The sequence below is a fragment of the Prunus avium genome, chromosome 5 (assembly GCF_965620075.1).
Source record: "Prunus avium chromosome 5, drPruAviu1.hap1.1, whole genome shotgun sequence".
Lineage (NCBI taxonomy): Eukaryota > Viridiplantae > Streptophyta > Magnoliopsida > Rosales > Rosaceae > Prunus > Prunus avium.
In genome coordinates, this window is record NC_142288.1 from 5410786 (window position 1) to 5429405 (window position 18620).

The 18620-nt window shown below is 41.3% G+C and overlaps 1 pseudogene; it reads left to right on the forward strand.

The window, feature by feature from the left end:
• Positions 1-8612: 8612 nt before the first annotated feature.
• Positions 8613-11413, forward strand: LOC148294228 (uncharacterized; annotated as a pseudogene).
• Positions 11414-18620: the final 7207 nt, after the last annotated feature.

Below are 18620 nucleotides of genomic sequence, written 5' to 3' on the forward strand. Positions count from 1 at the left end.
ACTCACCAAATGACTCTTCCCACAATATTATGATGTTGCCCAAGTTTGGGGCTCGATCCGAAATCAATAGGTGTGAGAAATTGGACAATTCAAGTTCAACGGCACTTCGTTCCTAATTGGAGTGGTTGGTGTATTCCATACTTCTAGCGATTGGATTTCACTCAAAACTAACCAAATGACTCCTCCCACCATATTATGATGTTGCCCAAGTTTTGGGCTCGATCCGAAATCAATAGGTGTTCCGAATTGGACAATTCGAGTGCAACGGCAGTTCGTTCCTAATTGGAGTGGTTGGTGTATTCCATACTTCTAGCGATTGGATTTCACTCAAAACTCACCAAATGACTCCTCCCACCATATTATGATGTTGCCCAAGTTTTGGGCTCGATCCGAAATCAATAGGTGTTCCAAATTGGACAATTCAAGTTCAACGGCAGCTCGTTCCTAATTGGTGTGGTTGGTGTATTCCATACTTCTAGCGATTGGATTTCACTCAAAACTCACCAAATGACACCTCCCACCATATTATGATGTTGCCCAAGTTTTTGGCTCGATCCGAAATCAATAGGTGTTCCGAATTGGACAATTCGAGTGCCACGGCAGTTCGTTCCTAATTGGAGTGGTTGGTGTATTCCATACTTCTAGCGATTGGATTTCACTCAAAACTCACCAAATGACTCTTCCCACAATATTATGATGTTGCCCAAGTTTGGGGCTCGATCCGAAATCAATAGGTGTTCCAAATTGGACAATTCAAGTTCAACGGCAGTTCGTTCCTAATTGGAGTGGTTGGTGTATTCCATACTTCTAGCGATTGGATTTCACTCAAAACTCACCAAATGACTCCTCCCACCATATTATGATGTTGCCCAAGTTTTGGGCTCGATCCGAAATCAATTGGTGTTCCAAATGGGACAATTCAAGTTCAACGGCAGTTCGTTCCTAATTGGAGTGGTTGGTGTATTCCATACTTCTAGCGATTGGATTTCACTCAAAACTCCCCAAAAGACTCCTCCCACCATATTATGATGTTGCCCAAGTTTTGGGCTCGATCCGAAATCAATAGGTGTGAGAAATTGGTAAATTCAATTTCAACGACAGTTCGTTCCAAATTGGAGCGGTTGGTGTATTCCATACGTCTAGCGATTGGATTTCACTCAAAACTCACCAAATGACTCCTCCCATCATATTATGATGTCGCCCAAGTTTTGGGCTCGATCCGAAATCAGTAGGTGTTCCAAATTGGACAATTCATGTTCAACGGCAGTTCGTTCCTAAATGGAGTGGTTGGTGTATTCCATACGTCTAGCGATTGTATTTCACTGAAAACTCACCAAATGACTCCTCCCACCATATTATGATGTTGCCCAAGTTTTGGGCTCGATCCGAAATCAATAGGTGTTCCAAATTGGACAATTCAAGTTCAACGGCAGTTCGTTCCTAATTGGAGTGGTTGGTGTATTCCATACTTCTAGCGATTGGATTTCACTCAAAATTCACCAAATGACTCCTCCCACCATATTATGTTGTTGCCCAAGTTTTGGGCTCGATCCGAAATCAATAGGTGTGAGAAATTGGACAATTCAAGTTCAACGGCAGTTCGTTCCTAATTGGAGTGGTTGGTGTATTCCATACTTCTAGCGATTGGATTTCACTCAAAACTCACCAAATGACTCCTTCCACCATATTATGATGTTGGCCAAGTGTTGGGCTCAATCCGAAATCAATAGGTGTGAGAAATTGGACAATTCAAGTTCAACGGCAGTTCGTTCCAAATTGGAGTGGTTGGTGTATTCCGTACATCTAGCGATTGGATTTCACTCGAAACTAACGAAATGACTCCTCACACCATATTATGATGTTGCCCAAGTTTTGGGCTCGATCCGAAATCAATAGGTGTTCCAAAATGGACATTTCAAGTTCAACGGCAGTTCCTTCGTAACTGGAGTGGTTGGTGTATTCCATACTTCTAGCGATTGGATTTCACTCAAAACTCACCAAATGACTCCTCCCACCATATTATGATGTTGCCCATGTTTTGGGCTCGATCCGAAATCAATAGGTGTTCCAAATTGGACAATTCAAGTTCAACGGCAGTTCGTTCCTAATTGGAGTGGTTGGTGTATTCCATACTTCTAGCAATTGGATTTCACTCAAAACAAACCAAATGACTCCTCCCACCATATTATGATGTTGCCCAAGTTTTGGGCTCGATCCGAAATCAATAGGTTTTCCGAATTGGACAATTCGAGTGCAACGGCAGTTCGTTCCTAATTGGAGTGGTTGGTGTATTCCATACTTCTAGCGATTGGATTTCACTCAAAACTCACCAAATGACTCTTCCCACAATATTATGATGTTGCCCAAGTTTGGGGCTCGATCCGAAATCAATAGGTGTTCCAAATTTGACAGTTCAAGTTCAACGGCAGTTCGTTCCTAATTGGAGTGGTTGGTTTATTCCGTACTTCTAGCGATTGGATTTCACTCGAAACAAACCAAATGACTCCTCCCACCATATTATGATGTTGCCCAAGTTCTGGGCTCGATCCGAAATCAACATGTGTGAGAAATTGGTCAATTCAATTTCAACGACAGTTCGTTCCTAATTGGAGGGGTTGTGGTAATTCATAGTTCTAGCGATTGGATTTCACTCAAAACACACCAAATATCTCCTCCCAACATATTATGATGTTGCCCGCGTTATGGGCTCGATCCGAAATCAATAGGTGTTCCAAATTGGACAATTCAAGTTCAACGGCGGTTCGTTCCTAATTGGAGTCGTTGGTGTATTCCATACTTCTAGCGATTGGATTTCACTCAAAACTCACCAAATGACTCCACCCACCATATTATGATGTTGCCCAAGTTTGGGGCTCGATCCGAAATCAATAGGTGTTCCAAATTGGACAATTCAAGTTCAAAGGCAGTTCGTTCCTAATTGGAGTCGTTGGTGTATTCCATACTTCTAGCGATTGGATTTCACTCAAAACTCACCAAATGACTCCTCCCACCGTATTATGATGTTGCCCAAGTTTTGGGATCGATCCGAAATCAATAGGGGTTCCAAATTGGACAATTCAAGTTCAACGGCTGTTCGTTCCTAATTGGAGTCGTTGGTGTATTCCATACTTCTAGCGATTGGATTTCACTCAAAACTCACCAAATGACTCCTCCCACCATATTATGATGTTGCCCAAGTTTTGGGCTCGATCCGAAATCAATAGGTGTTCCGAATTGGACAATTCGAGTGCAACGGCAGTTCGTTCCTAATTGGAGTGGTTGGTGTATTCCATACTTCTAGCGATTGGATTTCACTCAAAACTCACCAAATGACTCTTCCCACAATATTATGATGTTGCCCAAGTTTGGGGCTCGATCCGAAATCAATAGGTGTGAGAAATTGGACAATTCAAGTTCAACGGCACTTCGTTCCTAATTGGAGTGGTTGGTGTATTCCATACTTCTAGCGATTGGATTTCACTCAAAACTAACCAAATGACTCCTCCCACCATATTATGATGTTGCCCAAGTTTTGGGCTCGATCCGAAATCAATAGGTGTTCCGAATTGGACAATTCGAGTGCAACGGCAGTTCGTTCCTAATTGGAGTGGTTGGTGTATTCCATACTTCTAGCGATTGGATTTCACTCAAAACTCACCAAATGACTCCTCCCACCATATTATGATGTTGCCCAAGTTTTGGGCTCGATCCGAAATCAATAGGTGTTCCAAATTGGACAATTCAAGTTCAACGGCAGCTCGTTCCTAATTGGTGTGGTTGGTGTATTCCATACTTCTAGCGATTGGATTTCACTCAAAACTCACCAAATGACACCTCCCACCATATTATGATGTTGCCCAAGTTTTTGGCTCGATCCGAAATCAATAGGTGTTCCGAATTGGACAATTCGAGTGCCACGGCAGTTCGTTCCTAATTGGAGTGGTTGGTGTATTCCATACTTCTAGCGATTGGATTTCACTCAAAACTCACCAAATGACTCTTCCCACAATATTATGATGTTGCCCAAGTTTGGGGCTCGATCCGAAATCAATAGGTGTGAGAAATTGGACAATTCAAGTTCAACGGCAGTTCGTTCCTAATTGGAGTGGTTGGTGTATTCCATACTTCTAGCGATTGGATTTCACTCAAAACAAACCAAATGACTCCTCCCACCATATTATGATGTTGCCCAAGTTTTGGGCTCGATCCGAAATCAATAGGTGTTCCGAATTGGACAATTCGACTGCAACGGCAGTTCGTTCCTAATTGGAGTGGTTGGTGTATTCCATACTTCTAGCAATTGGATTTCACTCAAAACTCACCAAATGACTATTCCCACAATATTATGATGTTGCCCAAGTTTGGGGCTCGATCGGAAATCAATAGGTGTGAGAAATTGGACAATTCAAGTTCAACGGCAGTTCGTTCCTAATTGGAGTGGTTGGTGTATTCCATACTTCTAGCGATTGGATTTCACTCAAAACTAACCAAATGACTCCTCCCACCATATGATGATGTCGCCCAAGTTTTGGGCTCGATCCGAAATCAATAGGTGTTCCAAATTGGACAATTCAAGTTCAACGGCAGTTCGTTCCTAATTGGAGTCGTTGGTGTATTCCATACTTCTGGCGATTGGATTTCACTCAAAACTCACCAAATGACTCCTCCCACCATATTATGATGTTGCCCAAGTTTTGGGATCGATCCGAAATCAATAGGTGTTCCAAATTGGACAATTCAAGTTCAACGGCTGTTCGTTCCTACTTGGAGTCGTTGGTGTATTCCATACTTCTAGCGATTGGATTTCACTCAAAACTCACCAAATGACTCCTCCCACCATATTATGATGTTGCCCAAGTTTTGGGCTCGATCCGTAATCAATATGTGTGAGAAATTGGACAATTCAAGTTCAACGGCAGTTCGTTCCTAATTGGAGTGGTTGGTGTATTCAATACTTCTAGCGATTGGATTTCACTCAAAACAAACCAAATGACTCCTCCCACCATATTATGATGTTGCCCAAGTTTTGGGATCGATCCGAAATCAATAGGTGTTCCAAATTGGACAATTCAAGTTCAACGGCAGTTCCTTCCTAACTGGAGTGGTTGGTGTATTCCATACTTCTAGCGATTGGATTTCACTCAAAACTAACCAAATGACTCCTCCCACCATATTATGATGTTGCCCAAGTTTTGGGCTCGATCCGTAATCAACAGGTGTTCCAAATTGGACAATTCAAGTTCAACGGCAGTTCGTTCCTAATTGGAGTCGTTGGTGTATTCCATACTTCTAGCGATTGGATTTCACTCAAATCTCACCAAATGACTCCTCCCACCATATTATGATGTTGCCCAAGTTTTGGGATCGATCCGAAATCAATAGGTGTTCCAAATTGGACAATTCAAGTTCAACGGCTGTTCGTTCCTACTTGGAGTCGTTGGTGTATTCCATACTTCTAGCGATTGGATTTCACTCAAAACTCACCAAATGACTCCTCCCACCATATTATGATGTTGCCCAAGTTTTGGGCTCGATCCGTAATCAATATGTGTGAGAAATTGGACAATTCAAGTTCAACGGCACTTCGTTCCTAATTGGAGTGGTTGGTGTATTCCATACTTCTAGCGATTGGATTTCACTCAAAACAAACCAAATGACTCCTCCCACCATATTATGATGTTGCCCAAGTTTTGGGCCCGATCCGAAATCAATAGGTGTTCCGAATTGGACAATTCGAGTGCAACGGCAGTTCGTTCCTAATTGGAGTGGTTGGTGTATTCCATACTTCTAGCGATTGGATTTCACTCAAAACTCACCAAATGACTCCTCCCACCATATTATGATGTTGCCCAAGTTTTGGGCTCGATCCGAAATCAATAGGTGTTCCAAATTGGACAATTCAAGTTCAACGGCAGCTCGTTCCTAATTGGTGTGGTTGGTGTATTCTATACTTCTAGCGATTGAATTTCACTCAAAACTCACCAAATGACACCTCCCACCATATTATGATGTTGCCCAAGTTTTTGGCTCGATCCGAAATCAATAGGTGTTCCGAATTGGACAATTCGAGTGCCACGGCAGTTCGTTCCTAATTGGAGTGGTTGGTGTATTCCATACTTCTAGCGATTGGATTTCACTCAAAACTCACCAAATGACTCTTCCCACAATATTATGATGTTGCCCAAGTTTGGGGCTCGATCCGAAATCAATAGGTGTGAGAAATTGGACAATTCAAGTTCAACGGCAGTTCGTTCCTAATTGGAGTGGTTGGTGTATTCCATACTTCTAGCGATTGGATTTCACTCAAAACAAACCAAATGACTCCTCCCACCATATTATGATGTTGCCCAAGTTTTGGGCTCGATCCGAAATCAATAGGTGTTCCGAATTGGACAATTCGAGTGCAACGGCAGTTCGTTCCTAATTGGAGTGGTTGGTGTATTCCATACTTCTAGCAATTGGATTTCACTCAAAACTCACCAAATGACTATTCCCACAATATTATGATGTTGCCCAAGTTTGGGGCTCGATCGGAAATCAATAGGTGTGAGAAATTGGACAATTCAAGTTCAACGGCAGTTCGTTCCTAATTGGAGTGGTTGGTGTATTCCATACTTCTAGCGATTGGATTTCACTCAAAACTAACCAAATGACTCCTCCCACCATATGATGATGTCGCCCAAGTTTTGGGCTCGATCCGAAATCAATAGGTGTTCCAAATTGGACAATTCAAGTTCAACGGCAGTTCGTTCCTAATTGGAGTCGTTGGTGTATTCCATACTTCTGGCGATTGGATTTCACTCAAAACTCACCAAATGACTCCTCCCACCATATTATGATGTTGCCCAAGTTTTGGGATCGATCCGAAATCAATAGGTGTTCCAAATTGGACAATTCAAGTTCAACGGCTGTTCGTTCCTACTTGGAGTCGTTGGTGTATTCCATACTTCTAGCGATTGGATTTCACTCAAAACTCACCAAATGACTCCTCCCACCATATTATGATGTTGCCCAAGTTTTGGGCTCGATCCGTAATCAATATGTGTGAGAAATTGGACAATTCAAGTTCAACGGCAGTTCGTTCCTAATTGGAGTGGTTGGTGTATTCAATACTTCTAGCGATTGGATTTCACTCAAAACAAACCAAATGACTCCTCCCACCATATTATGATGTTGCCCAAGTTTTGGGATCGATCCGAAATCAATAGGTGTTCCAAATTGGACAATTCAAGTTCAACGGCAGTTCCTTCCTAACTGGAGTGGTTGGTGTATTCCATACTTCTAGCGATTGGATTTCACTCAAAACTAACCAAATGACTCCTCCCACCATATTATGATGTTGCCCAAGTTTTGGGCTCGATCCGTAATCAACAGGTGTTCCAAATTGGACAATTCAAGTTCAACGGCAGTTCGTTCCTAATTGGAGTCGTTGGTGTATTCCATACTTCTAGCGATTGGATTTCACTCAAATCTCACCAAATGACTCCTCCCACCATATTATGATGTTGCCCAAGTTTTGGGCTCGATCCGAAATCAATAGGTGTTCCAAAATGGACATTTCAAGTTCAACGGCAGTTCCTTCGTAACTGGAGTGGTTGGTGTATTCCATACTTCTAGCGATTGGATTTAACTCAAAACTCACCAAATAACTCCTCCCACCATATTATGATGTTGCCCATGTTTTGGGCTCGATCCGAAATCAATAGGTGTTCCAAATTGGACAATTCAAGTTCAACGGCAGTTCGTTCCTAATTGGAGTGGTTGGTGTATTCCATACTTCTAGCGATTGGATTTCACTCAAAACAAACCAAATGACTCCTCCCACCATATTATGATGTTGCCCAAGTTTTGGGCTCGATCCGAAATCAATAGGTGTTCCGAATTGGACAATTCGAGTGCAACGGCAGTTCGTTCCTAATTGGAGTGGTTGGTGTATTCCATACTTCTAGCTATTGGATTTCACTCAAAACTCACCAAATGACTCTTCCCACAATATTATGTTGTTGCCCAAGTTTGGGGCTCGATCCGAAATCAATAGGTGTGAGAAATTGGACAATTCAAGTTCAACGTCAGTTCGTTCCTAATTGGAGTGGTTGGTGTATTCCATACTTCTAGCATTGGATTTCACTCAAAACTAACCAAATGACTCCTCCCACCATATGATGATGTTGCCCAAGTTTTGGGCTCGATCCGAATTCAATAGGTGTTCCAAATTGGACAATTCAAGTTCAACGGCAGTTCGTTCCTAATTGGAGTCGTTGGTGTATTCCATACTTCTGGCGATTGGATTTCACTCAAAACTCACCAAATGACTCCTCCCACCATATTATGATGTTGCCCAAGTTTTGGGATCGATCCGAAATCAATAGGTGTTCAAAATTGGACAATTCAAGTTCAACGGCTGTTCGTTCCTAGTTGGAGTCGTTGGTGTATTCCATACTTCTAGCCTATGTTGCACCGACACGCCAAACTACTGGAGTGTCGGAGTGTCCGACACGCCGACACGCCGACACGCCTCCGACACGGTCAACGGCTGGGACACGGTCAAGACACGCCGCCGACACGGTCAAGACACGGCTCCGACACGATCAAGACACGGCAGGGATCATATTGAAATTTTGAAAATAAAAGTTGGGGTCTAAACGTGATTTTTGAAACTTTGGTGGACTAATTTGAAATATTTTTAAAAATATGGGTTAAAAATGGAAAAAGATTTTTTAAAACCTAAATGAATTGCACTCACGTTTTCAGCCTTCAGTTCATAGCTCTTCTCCTGCGCAGCTTCTCCTCTTCTCCAGCTTTTGCAAAGGTAAGTATCTTTTCAAATTTTTTTCCCTTTGTTTTCAAATTCTTTTATTTATGTTGTCTATCTCTATTTTCTTTTCTTATCTCCCTCTTCACAGTAGTAGAAGAGTTAGCTTTGGTGGTGAGGTGAAGATTATTTCTTCTGTTTTTTTTTTGAAGAGAAACACAACAAGAAGGACGATTCTTTCTTGCAAATCGTTACCAAGAAGGACGATTCCTTCTTGCAAACTCAGGTTAGGCTTCACAAATTTTTAATTTTGTTTCTCTGTTTTGATGTGTTTTAATTTTTAATTTAGTTTTTGAGTATATTTGAATTTGGTTTGTTAATTGGGTATTATACATAATGATATTAATGAATGTGAAGTTGAACCATGCTGAATTTTTTTAGGAAAATATGAGTTACTCTAATGCTAACTCTAGTGGGGATTCCTCTCATGCTCAATCAATTGATGATAGTGCTCCACTGTGGAAGTATGTTACAAAGGTTGAATCAAGTAATAAAGCTGGAGGAAACGTTAGTTTCAAGTGTCATTATTGTCAAAGCATGTTTCAAGGTTCATATTCTAGGGTGAAACATCATTTGTTGAAAATCAAAGGAGGTGGGATTAGACTTTGCAACAAAGTTACACAAAGTAATGTATCGGAAATGAAACGCTTGGTAGATGATGCGGAGTTGAAAATAAAAAATGCCCAATCTAGAAGAACCGTTTCTTTGCCTACATCAAGCAAAGAAGTTTCTTCGAGTGCTAGTGCTTTTCATTTGGATTTTGGCATGAATGAAGAAGTTTTGGAACCAAAGAAAAGGAAGGGAGTTAGTGGACCTCTTGAAAAAGCTTTCCAAAAAAATGTAAGGGAGCAATTGGATAGTGTAATAGCAAGGATGTTTTACACAAGTGGCTTGTCATTCAACCTTGCAAGGAACCCATACTATGTCCAAGCCTTTTCTAAGGCTTGTTCTCTCACCGTTCCGGGTTATCGCCCTCCGGGTTATAATGCATTGAGGACTACACTTCTCCAAAAAGAGAGGAGTCACATTGAGATGAAATTAGAGCCGATAAAGAATGCATGGAAAGTAAAGGGTGTAAGCTTGTGTAGTGATGGATGGTCGGATTCACAAAGAAGACCTCTTATCAATATGATGGCGACTTGTGATAGTGGGCCTATGTTCTTGAAGGCTATCAATTGTGAAGGTGAGACAAAAAATGCATCATTCATTGCTAACTTGCTTGATGAGTGCATTCGTGAAATTGGTCCACAAAATGTGGTTCAAGTAATCACCGACAATGCAAGTGCTTGCAAAGCGGCGGGGCAAATTATTGAAGCCAAATATAGTCACATTTTTTGGACTCCATGTGTTGTGCACACATTAAACCTTGCTTTGAAGAACATTTGCACACCGAAGGCAAGTCCCAATAATGATGTGTGGGGTCAATGCATTTGGATTAGTGATGTTGCTGATGAGTGTTGGGCAGTGAAAAACTACATCATGAACCACCAAATGAGATTGGCCATGTTTAATCATCATTCAAAGTTGAAGTTTCTTTCAATTGCCGATACCCGCTTTGCTTCCATAATTGTGATGATGAGGAGATATAGGGAAATAAAGGTTGAATTACAAAGAATGGTGGTTAGTGAGGAATGGGATGCATATCAAGAAGATAATGTTGAAAAAGCAAAATGTATCAAAGAGAAAATATTGGATGATGTACTTTGGTCTAAAATTGATTACATACTTAGTTTTACATATCCCATTTATGACATGCTTAGAAAGTGTGATACGGATATGCCTTGTCTTCACTTGGTTTATGAATGGTGGGATTCTATGATAGGAGATGTGAAGGTGGCTATTTATAAAAAAGAAGGCAAGCAACTTTATGAAGATTCAGAATTTTTTAATGCGGTGAATGAGGTTTTATTGCAAAGATGGACCAAAAGCAACACTCCACTCCATTGCCTTGCACATTCTTTGAATCCAAGGTAACTTTCTTTAAAGTTTTTAGTACATTCATTTTGTTGCTTTAGTCATTATAATGTTTTAATTTATATTATTTCATCACTTTTAGGTATTATACTACTGAATGGCTTGTTCCAAATCGTGTTGCTCCGCATCAAGATCAAGGCATTACATTACAAAGGCAAAAATGCTTTGAGCGATTCTTTCCTAATGATTTGGATAGAATGCATGCTAGAGAAGAGTATGCCGCTTTTTCAGGTGGAATTGACCATTTTTCAAATGCGGATTCTTTAATCGATAGAGGTCGTATGCAATCGGTGAAATGGTGGATTGTTTATGGAGCTTTTTCTCCAATCATTCAACGTTTGGCTTTGCAGTTACTTGGCCAACCTTGTTCCTCCTCTTGTTGTGAAAGAAATTGGAGTACATATAATTTTGTACATTCCTTTAGGAGGAACAAGATAGCACCACAAAGAGCCGAAGATTTGGTGTTCGTGCATAATAATCTCCGTCTTCTATCAAGAAAGATGTCGGTTTATACCGAAGGTGAGAGTAAGATGTGGGATGTTGGTGGGGATGGATTTGATACTATGAACTTGGAGAATGCGGGTGTGCTTGAAATTGCAAACGTTTCACTTGATGAACCGGAATTAGAGGGCGTGTTGTTTTCTAATAACAACAATGAAGACATAAATGATTGAAGAAGATTGAGAGTTAGACCATTTATGTTTTATTTTGTGGTGTATTAATTATTATGTATGGATGAACATGAGTTATTTATTTTGTTTTATGGAATTATGTGACATTGAAATATTGAGAATTAATTATTATTTTAAGATTTTCGATGTCGCCGTGTCTCCGTGTCCTACTTTTTAAAGATTTTCCGTGTCGCCGTGTCGCCGTGTCGGGTTCCCGTGTCGCCGTACCCGTGTCCGTGCAACATAGCTTCTAGCGATTGGATTTCACTCAAAACTCACCAAATGACTCCTCCCACCATATTATGATGTTGCCCAAGTTTTGGGCTCGATCCGTAATCAATATGTGTGAGAAATTGGACAATTCAAGTTCAGCGGCAGTTCGTTCCTAATTGGAGTGGTTGGTGTATTCCATACTTCTAGCGATTGGATTTCACTCAAAACAAACCAAATGACTCCTCCCACCATATTATGATGTTGCCCAAGTTTTGGGATCGATCCGAAATCAATAGGTGTTCCAAATTGGACAATTCAAGTTCAACGGCAGTTCCTTCCTAACTGGAGTGGTTGGTGTATTCCATACTTCTAGCGATTGGATTTCACTCAAAACTAACCAAATGACTCCTCCCACCATATTATGATGTTGCCCAAGTTTTGGGCTCGATCCGTAATCAACAGGTGTTCCAAATTTGACAATTCAAGTTCAACGGCAGTTCGTTCCTAATTGGAGTCGTTGGTGTATTCCATACTTCTAGCGATTGGATTTCACTCAAATCTCACCAAATGACTCTTCCCACCATATTATGATGTTGCCCAAGTTTTGGGCTCGATCCGAAATCAATAGGTGTTCCAAAATGGACATTTCAAGTTCAACGGCAGTTCCTTCCTAACTGGAGTGGTTGGTGTATTCCATACTTCTAGAGATTGGATTTCACTCAAAACTCACCAAATGACTCCTCCCACCATATTATGATGTTGCCCATGTTTTGGGCTCGATCCGAAATCAATAGGTGTTCCAAATTGGACAATTCAAGTTCAACGGCAGTTCGTTTCTAATTGGAGTGGTTGGTGTATTCCATACTTCTAGCAATTGGATTTCACTCAAAACAAACCAAATGACTCCTCCCACCATATTATGATGTTGCCCAAGTTTTGGGCTCGATCCGAAATCAATAGGTTTTCCGAATTGGACAATTCGAGTGCAACGGCAGTTCGTTCCTAATTGGAGTGGTTGGTGTATTCCATACTTCTAGCGATTGGATTTCACTCAAAACTCACCAAATGACTCTTCCCACAATATTATGATGTTGCCCAAGTTTGGGGCTCGATCCGAAATCAATAGGTGTTCCAAATTGGACAATTCAAGTTCAACGGCAGTTCGTTCCTAATTGGAGTGGTTGGTGTATTCCATACTTCTAGCGATTGGATTTCACTCAAAACTAACCAAATGACTCCTCCCACCATATGATGATGTTGCCCAAGTTTTGGGCTCGATCCGAAATCAATAGGTGTTCCAAATTGGACATTTCAAGTTCAACGGCTGTTCGTTCCTAATTGGAGTCGTTGGTGTATTCCATACTTCTAGTGATTGGATTTCACTCAAAACTCACCAAATGACTCATCCCACCATATTATGATGTTGCCCAAGTTTTGGGCTCGATCCGTAACCAACAGGTGTTCCAAATTGGACAATTCAAGTTCAACGGCAGTTCGTTCCTAATTGGAGTGGTTGGTGTATTCCATACTTCTAGCGATTGGATTTCACTCAAATCTCACCAAATGACTCCCCCCCATATTATGATGTTGCCCAAGTTTTGGGCTCGATCCGAAATCAATAGGTGTTCCAAAATGGACATTTCAAGTTCAACGGCAGTTCCTTCCTAACTGGAGTGGTTGGTGTATTCCATACTTCTAGCGATTGGATTTCACTCAAAACTCACCAAATGACTCCTCCCACCATACTATGATGTTGCCCATGTTTTGGGCTCGATCCGAAATCAATAGGTGTTCCAAATTGGACAATTCAAGTTCAACGGCAGTTCGTTCCTAATTGGAGTGGTTGGTGTATTCCGTACTTCTAGCGATTGGATTTCACTCAAAACAAACCAAATGACTCCTCCCACCATATTATGATGTTGCCCAAGTTTTGGGATCGATCCGAAATCAGTAGGTGTTCCAAATTGGACAATTCAAGTTCAACGGCAATTCCTTCCTAACTGGAGTGGTTGGTGTATTCCATACTTCTAGCGATTGGATTTCACTCAAAACACACCAAATGACTCCTCCCCCCATATTATGATGTTGCCCAAGTTTTGGGCTCGATCCGAAATCAATAGGTGTTCTAAATTGGACACTTCAAGTTCAACGGCAGTTCGTTCCTAATTGGAGTGCTTGGTGTATTCCACACTTCTAGCGATTGGATTTCACTCAAAACTCACCAAATGACTCCTCCCACCATATTATGATGTTGCCCAAGTTTTGGGCTCGTTCCGTAATCAATATGTGTGAGAAATTGGACAATTCAAGTTCAATGGCAGTTCGTTCCTAATTGGAGTGGTTGGTGTATTCCGTACCTCTAGCGATTGGATTTCACTCAAAACAAACCAAATGACTCCTCCCACCATATTATGATGTTGCCCAAGTTTTGGGCTCGATCCGTAATCAACAGGTGTTCCAAATTGGACAATTCAAGTTCAACGGCAGTTCGTTCCTAATTGGAGTCGTTGGTGTATTCCATACTTCTAGCGATTGGATTTCACTCAAAACTAACCAAATGACTCCTCCCACCATATTATGATGTTGCCCAAGTTTGGGGCTCGATCCGAAATCAATAGGTGTGAGAAATTGGACAGTTCAAGTTCAACGGCAGTTCGTTTCTAATTGGAGTGGTTGGTGTATTCCATACTTCTAGCGATTGGATTTCACTCAAAACTCACCAAATGACTCTTCCCACCATATTATGATGTTGCCCAAGTTTTGGGATCGATCCGAAATCAATAGGTGTTCCAAATTGGACAATTCAAGTTCAACGGTAGTTCCTTCCTAACTGGAGTGGTTGGTGTATTCCATACTTCTAGCGATTGGATTTCACTCAAAACACACCAAATGACTCCTCCCCCCATATTATGATGTTGCCCAAGTTTTGGTCTCGATCCGAAATCAATAGGTGTTCTAAATTGGACAATTCAAGTTCAACGGCAGTTCGTTCCTAATTGGAGTGCTTGGTGTATTACACACTTCTAGCGATTGGATTTCACTCAAAACTCACCAAATGACTCCTCCCACCATATTATGATGTTGCCCAAGTTTTGGGCTCGATCCGAAATCAATAGGAGTTCCAAATTGGACAATTCAAGTTCAACGGCAGTTCGTTCCTAATTGGACTGGTTGGTGTATTCCGTACTTCTAGCGAATGGATTTCACTCGAAACTAACCAAATGACTCCTCCCACCATATTATGATGTTGCCCAAGTTCTGGGCTCGATCCGAAATCCATATGTGTGAGAAATTGGTCAATTCAATTTCAAAGACAGTTCGTTCCTAATTGGAGGGGTTGGGGTAATTCATAGTTCTAGCGATTGGATTTCACTCAAAACACACCAAATATCTCGTCCCAACATATTATGAGGTTGCCCGCGTTTTGGGCAATCCAAGTTCAAATGCAGTTCGTTCCTAATTGGAGTGGTTGGTTTATTCCATACTTCTGGCGATTGGATTTCACTCAAAACACACCAAATGACTCCTCCCACCATATTATGATGTTACCCAAGTTTGGGGATCGATCCGAAATCAATAGGTGTTCCAAATTGGACAATTCAAGTTCAACGGCAGTTCGTTCCTAATTGGAGTCGTTGGTGTTTTCCATACTTCTAGCGATTGGATTTCACTCAAAACTCACCAAATGACTCCTCCCACCATATTATGATGTTGCCGAAGTTTTGGGCTCGATCCGTAATCAACAGGTGTTCCAAATTGGACAATTCAAGTTCAACGGCAGTTCGTTCATAATTGGAGTGGTTGGTGTATTCCCTACTTCTAGCGATTGGATTTCCCTCAAAACTCACCAAATGACTCCTCCCACCATATTATGATGTTGCCCATGTTTGGGGCTCGATCCGAAATCAATAGGTGTGAGAAATTGGACAATTCACGTTGAACGGCAGTTCGTCCCAAATTGGAGTGGTTGGTGTATTCTGTACTTCTAGCGATTGGATATCATTAAAAACTCACCAAATGACTCCCCCCACCATATTATGATGTTGCCCAAGTTTTGGGCTCGATCCGAAATCAATAGGTGTGAGATATTGGACAATTCAAGTTCAACGGCAGTTCGTTCCTAATTGGAGTGGTTGGTGTATTCCATACTTCTAGCAATTGGATTTCGTTCAAAACTCACCAAATGACTCCTCCCACCATATTATGATGTTGACCAAGTTTGGGGCTCGATCCGAAATCAATAGGTGTGAGAAATTGGACAATTCAAGTTCAACGGCAGTTCGTTCCTAATTGGAGTGGTTGGTGTATTCCATACTTCGAGCGATAGGATTTCACTCAAAACTCTCCAAATGACTCCTCCCACCATATTATGGTGTTGCCCAAGTTTTGGGCTCGATCCGAAATCAATAGGTGTGAGAAACTGGACAATTCAAGTTCAACGGCAGTTCGTTCCTAATTGGAGTGGTTGGTGTATTCCATACTTCTAGCGATTGGATTTCACTCAAAACTCACCAAATGACTCCCCCCACCATATTATCATGTTGCCCAAGTTTTGGGCTCGATCCGAAATCAATAGGTGTTAGAAATTGGACAATTCAAGTTCAACGGCAGTTCGTTCCTAATTGGAGTGGTTGGTGTATTACATACTACTAGCGATTGGATTTCACTCAAAACTCACCAAATGACTCCTCCCACCATATTATGATGTTGCCCAAGTTTTGGGCTCAATCCGAAATCAATAGGTGAAAGAAATTGGACAATTTAAGTTAAATGGCAGTTCGTTCCAAATTGGAGTGGTTGGTGTATTCCATACTTCTAGCGATTGGATTTCACTCAAAACTCACCAAATGACTCCTCCCACCATATTCTGATGTTGCCCAAGTTTTGGGCTCGATCCGAAATCAATAGGTGTGAGAAATTGGACAATTCAAGTTCAACGGCAGTTCGTTCCTAATTGGAGTGGTTGGTGTATTCCATACTTCTAGCAGTTGGATTTCATTCAAAACACACCAAATGACTCCTCCTACCATATTATGATGTTGCCCAATGTTGGGGCTCAATCCGAAATCAATAGGTGTGAGAAATGGGACAATTCAAGTTCAACGGTAGTTCGTTCCAAATTGGAGTGTATTCTATACTTCTAGCGATTGGATTTCACTCAGAACTCACCAAATGAGTCATCCCACCAAATTATGAAGTTGCCCAAGTTTTGGGCCCGATCCGATATCACAAGGTGTGAGAAATTGGACAATCCAAGTTCAACGGCAGTTCATTCCTACATGGAGTTGTTGGTGTATTCCATACATCTAGCGATTGGATTTCACTCAAAACTCACCAAATGACTCCTCCCTCCATATTATGATGTTGCCCAAGTTTTGGGCTCGATCCGATATCAATAGGTGTGAGAAATTGGACAATTCAAATTCAACGGCAGTTCGTTCCAAATTGGAGTGGTTGGTGTATTCCATACTTCTAGCGATTGGATTTTACTCAAAACTCACAAAATGACTCCTCCCACCATATTATGATGTTGCCCAAGTTTTGGGCTCGATCCGAAATCAATAGGTGACAGAAATTGAACAATTCAAGTTCAACGGCAGTTCGTTCCTAATTGGAATGGTTCGTTCCTAATTGGAATGGTTGGTGCACTCAAAACTCACCAAATGACTCCTGACACCATATTATGATGTTGCCCAAGTTTGGGGCTCGATCCAAAATCAATAGGGGTGAAAAATTGGACAATTCAAGTTCAACGGCAGTTCGTTCCTAATTGGAGTGGTTGGTGTATTCCATACTTCTAGCGATTGGATTTCACTCAAAACTCACCAAATGACTCCTCCCACCATATTATGTTGTTTCCCAACTTTTGGGCTCGATCCGATATCAATAGGTGTGAGAAATTGGACAATTCAAGTTCAACGGCAGTTCGTTCCTAATTGGTGTGGTTGGTGTATTCCATACTTCTAGAGTTTGGATTTCACTCAAACGTCACAGAATGACTCCTCCCACCATGTTATGATGTTATCCAAGTTTGGGGCTCGATCCGAAATCAATAGGTGTGTGAAATTGGACCATTCAAGTTCAACGGCAGTTCGTTCCTAATTGGAGTGGTTGGTGTATTCCATACTTCTAGCGATTGGATTTCACTCAAAACTCACCAAATGACTCCTCCCACCATATTATGAAGTTGCTCAACTTTTGGGATCGATGCGAAATTAATAGGTGAAAGAAATTGGACAATTCAAATTCAACGGCAGTTCGTTCCTAATTGGAGTGGTTGGTATATTCCATACTTCTAGCGATTGGATTTCACTCAAAACTCACCAAATAACTCCTCCCACCATATCATGATGTTGCCCAAGTTTTGGGTTCGATCCGATATCAATAGGTGTGTGAAATTGGACAATTCAAGTTCAACGGCAGTTCGTTCCTAATTGGAGTGGTTGGTGTATTCCATACTTCTAGCGATTGGATTTCACTCAAACCTCACAGAATGACTCCTCCCACCATGTTATGATGTTATCCAAGTTTGGGGCTCGATCCGAAATCAATAGGTGTGAGAAATTGGACAATTCAAGTTCAACGGCAGTTCGTTCCTAATTGGAGTGATTGGTGTATTCCACACTTCTAGCGATTGGATTTCACTCAAAACTCACCAAATGACTCCTCCCACCATATTATGATGTTGCCCAAGTTTTGGGCTCGATCGGAAATCAATAGGTGTGAGAAATTGGGAAATTCAAGTTCAACGGCAGTTCGTTCCTAAATGGAGTGGTCGGTGTATTCCATACTTCTAGCGATTGGATTTCACTCAAAACTCACCAAATGACTCCTCCTACCATATTATGATGTTGCCCAAGTTTTGGGCTCGATCCGAAATCAATAGTTGTGTGAAATTGGACAATTCAAGTTCAACGGCAGTTCGTTCCTAATTGGTGTGGTTGGTGTAT